The sequence below is a fragment of the Canis lupus genome, chromosome 8, assembly GCF_011100685.1.
Source record: "Canis lupus familiaris isolate Mischka breed German Shepherd chromosome 8, alternate assembly UU_Cfam_GSD_1.0, whole genome shotgun sequence".
In the NCBI taxonomy this organism is placed as follows: domain Eukaryota; kingdom Metazoa; phylum Chordata; class Mammalia; order Carnivora; family Canidae; genus Canis; species Canis lupus.
Window position 1 is genome coordinate 75,751,167 of NC_049229.1, and position 4,957 is coordinate 75,756,123.

Below are 4,957 nucleotides of genomic sequence, written 5' to 3' on the forward strand. Positions count from 1 at the left end.
AGCCAAACTGTGGAAGGAGCCTCGGTGTCCAACGAAAGATGAATGGATAAAGAAGATGTGGTTTATGTATACAATGGAATATTACTCAGCTATTAGAAATGACAGATACCCACCATTTGCTTCAACGTGGATGGAACTGGAGGGTATTATGCTGGGTGAAGTAAGTCAGTCGGAGAAGGACAAGCATTTTATGTTCTCATTCATTTGGGGAATATAAATAATAGTGAAAGGGAATATAAGGGAAGGGGGAAGAAATGTGTGGGAAATATCAGAAAGGGAGACAGAACGTAAAGACTGCTAACTCTGGGAAACGAACTAGGGGTGGTAGAAGGGGAGGAGGGCAGGGGGTGGGAGTGAATGGGTGACGGGCACTGGGGGTTATTCTGTATGTTAGCAAATTAAATACCGATAAAAAATAAATAAAAAAAATAAATAAATTTGGGAATACTGGGAATCATTAGAGAGGGATACAGAACACGAGAAAGCATTAAATATAGGAAACAGAATGAGGTATAATGCTGGGGTGGTTAGTGAGTGTATTGGGTCATTGTGTGATGCGCATTAAAAAGGGCACATGATGTGATCAATACTGGGTGTTATAAGCACCGGATGAATTATTGAACATCACAAAAGACGTATGTAGTATAAGCTGGCTAATTCAATGTAACAAAAAACAAAACTATTTTATTTAACAATATTGTTGCATCAAAGAAGATGTGGTATATCTATTCAACGGAATATTACTCAGAGAGAGGGGCAAGATGGCGGAAGAGTAGGGTCCCCAAATCACCTGTCCCCACCAAATTACTTAGATAACCATCAAATCATCCTGAAAATCTACGAATTCGGCCTGAGATTTAAAGAGAGACCAGCTGGAATGCTGCAGTGAGAAGAGTTTGCGCTTCTATCAAGGTAGGAAGACGGAGAAAAAGAAATAAAGAAACAAAAGGCATCCAAGAGGGGCCCCGCGAGGAGCCGAGCTAAGGCCGTGGCGAGTGCCCCCAGGATAGGAAACCTCCATCCAGAGGAGCAGGAGCTTCACCAATCTTCCTGGGCAGAAAGGCACCCGCAGGGAGTTAGAGCAGGACCCCAGGAGGGCGGGATTGTCCTCAAGCTCCCTGGGACACTAACAGAGCAACTGTGCACCAGGGACAGTGGGCCATACCCCGTGGCCGAGCTCCCTAAAAGACTGCAGCTTGCACGGCTGGACCTGGAGCAGCTCGGAGGGGCTCGGGCAAGGGCTCTGCGCGGAGGGGGCTGTGCAGCTGGAGGCAGCTCGGAGGCAGCTCCGGCAGAGGAAGAGGCTACATGAGGAGGGGGCTGCGTAGCTCCTGGAGCAGCTCAGAGGGCCTGGGGCAGTGGCTCTGCGGAGGCGGCTGTGAGGCCGGGAGCTTGAATCCAACAATGCAGGTCCCGGAGCACAGGGCGCTGGGACACAGCCCAGGATCCGGACTCCCCCCGGGACAGGCAGAGGCCAGGAGTGCCCAGGAGAGCAAGGACGCTCCTGCCCTAAGCTGAGCAGATCAGCGGTCCCTCTCCGGAGCCTCCAGGCCCTGCAGATGGAGAGCTCTGTAGTTATTGCGGGGGCTGAAGCCAGGGCTACAGAGCTGCCGCCGCCACTGGGGTTGTTCCTCCTGGAGCCTCACAGGGTAAACAACCCCCACTGAGCCCTGCACAGGCAGGGGGTAGAGCAGCTCCCCCAAGTGCTAACACCTGAAAATCAGCACAACAGGCCCCTCCCCCAGAAGACCAGCTGGACGGACATGTTCCAGGGGAAGTCAAGGGTCTTAAAATATACAGAATCAGAAGATACTCCCCTGTGTATTTTTTTTATTTCTCTTTGCATACACCACCTTTTTTCCCTTTTTTTTCTTTTTCTTTCTGTTTTTCTTCTCTTTTTTCTATTCTTCTTCCTTGTTTCTTTTTCTCTTTTCTTTTCTTCTCTCTCTCCTCTTTTTTTCTCCTTTTCCCAGTAAAACTTGTTTTCGGCCACTCAGCACTGAGCAAAATGACTAGAAGGAAAACCTTACCTCAAAAGAAAGAATCAGAAACAGTCCTCTCTCCCACAGAGTTACAAAATCTGGATTACAATTCAATATCAGAAAGCGAATTCAGAAGCAATATTAGAAAGCTACTGGTGGCTCTAGAAAAATGCATAAAGGACTCACGAGACTTCATGACTGCAGAATTTAGATCTAATCAAGCAGAAATTAAAAATCAATTGAATGAGGTGCAATCCAAACTAGAAATCTTAAGGACAAGGGTTAAATAGGTGGAAGAATGAGGGAGAGACAAGTTGATGGAAAAGATGGAAACTGAGGAAAAAAGAGACAAACAATTAAAAGATCGTGAGGATAGATTAAGGGAAATAAACGACAGCCTGAGGAGCAAAAACCTATGTTTAATTGGGGTTACTGAGGGCACCTAAAGGGACAGAGGGACATAATATGTATTTGAACAAATCATAACTGAAAAGTTTCCTAATCTGGGAAAGGAAACAGGCATTCAGATCCAGGAAATAGAGAGATCCCCCTCACTAAAATCAATAAAAACCATTCAACACCTCGACATCTAATAATTAAGCTTGCAAATTTCAAAGATAAAGAGAAGACCCTTAAAACAGCAAAAGACAAGAAATCCCTGACTTTTATGGGGAGGAATATTAGGGTAACAGCAGACCTCTCCACAGAGACCTGGCAGGCCAGAAAGGGCTGGCAGGATATATTCAGGGTCCTAAATGAGAAGAACATGCAACCAAGAATACTTTATCCAGCAAGGCTCTCATTCAAAATGGAAGGAGAGATAAAGACCTTCCAAGACAGGCAGGAACTGAAAGAATATGTGACCTCCAAACCAGCTATGCAAGAAATTTTAAGGGGGACTCTTAAAATCCCCCTTTAAGAAGAAGTTCAGTGGAACAGTCCACAAAAACAAGGACTAAATAGATATCATGATGACGCCAAACTCATATCTGTCAATAGTAACTCTGAAAGTCAACAGGCTTAATGACCCCATCAAAAGGCGCAGGGTTTCAGACTGGATAAAAAAGCAGGACTCATTTATTTGCTGTCTACAAGAGACTCATTTTAGAAAGAAGGACACCTGCAACCTGAAAATAAAAGGTTGGAGAACCATTTACCATTAAATGGTTCTCAAAAGAAAGTAGGGGTAGCCATCCATATATCAGATAAACTAAAATTTACCACGAAGACTGTAGTGAGAGATGAAGAGGGACACTATCTCATACTTAAAGGATCTATCCAACAAGAGGACTTAACAATCCTCAATATATATGCCCCGAATGTGGGAGCTGCCAAATATATCAAGCAATTAATAACCAAAGTTAAAGCAAACTTAGATAATAATACCCTTATACTTGGTGACTTCAATCTAGCACTTTCTACACTCGATAAGTCTTCTAAACAGAACATCTCCAAAGAAACGAGAGCTTTAAATGATACACTGGACCAGATGGATTTCACAGATATCTACAGAACTTTACATTCAAACTCAACTGAATACACATTCTTCTCAAGTGCACATGGAACTTTCTCCAGAATAGACCACATACTGGGTAACAAATCGGGTCTGAACCATACCAAAAGATTGGGATCGTCCCCTCGATATTCTCAGACCATAATGCCTTGAAATTAAAACTAAATCAGAACAAGAAGTTTGGAAGGACTGCAAATACATGGAGGTTAAGGACCATCCTGCTAAAAGATGAAAGGGTCAACCAGGAAATTAAGGAAGAATTTAAAAGGTTCATGGAAACTAATGAGAATGAAGATACAACCGTTCAAAATCTTTGGGATGCAGCAAAACTGCCCTAAAGGGGAAATACATCGCAATGCAAGCATCCATCCAAAAACTGGAAAGAACTCAAATACAAATCTAAACTTACACCTTAAGGAGCTAGGGGAAAAACAGCAAATAGATCCTATACAAAGTAGAAGAAGAGAGTTACTAAAGATTCGAGCAGAACTCAACGAAATTGAGACCAGAAGAGCTGTGGAACAGATAAAAAAAAAATCAGATGGTTCTTTGAAAGATTAATAAGATAGATAAACCATTAGCCAGCTTTATTAGAAGAAGAGAGAGAAGACTCAAATTAATAAAATCATGAATGAGAAAGGAGAGATCGCTAACAAAACCAAGGAAATACAAACAATTTAAAAAACATATTATGAACAGCTATAGGCCAATAAATTAGGCAATCTAGAGGAAATGGACACATTCCAGGAAAGCCACAAACTACTAAAACTGGAACAGGAAGAAACAGAAAACCTGAACTAGCCAATAACCAGGGAGAAAATTGAAGCAGTCATCAAAAACCTCCCAAGACACAAAAGTCCAGGGCCAGATGGCTTCCCTGGGGAATTCTATCAAACGATTAAAGAAGAAACCATACCTATCCTACTAAAACTGTTTGGAAAGATAGAAAGAGATGGAGTACTTCCAAATTCATTCTATGAGGCCAGCATCACCTTAATTCCAAAACCAGACAAAGACCCCACCAAAAAGGAGAATTATAGACCAATTTCCCTGATGAACATGGATGCAAAAATTCTCAACAAGATAGTAGCGAATAGGATCGAATAATACATTAAGAAAATTATTCACCATGACCAAGTAGGATTTTTTCCTGGGACACAAGGTTGGTTCAACACTCGTAAAACAATCAATGTGATTCATCATATCAGCAAGCGAAAAACCAAGAACCATATGATCCTCTCATTAGATTCAGGGAAAGCATTTGACAAAATACAGCATCCATTCCTGATCAAAACACTTCAGAGTGTAGGGAGAGGGAACGTTCTTCAACATCTTAAAAGCCATCTACGAAAAGCCCACAGCAAATATCATTCTCAATGGGGAAGCACTGGGAGCCTTCCCCTAAGATCAGGAACATGACAGGGATGTCCACTCTCACCACTGCTATTCAACGTAGTAATGG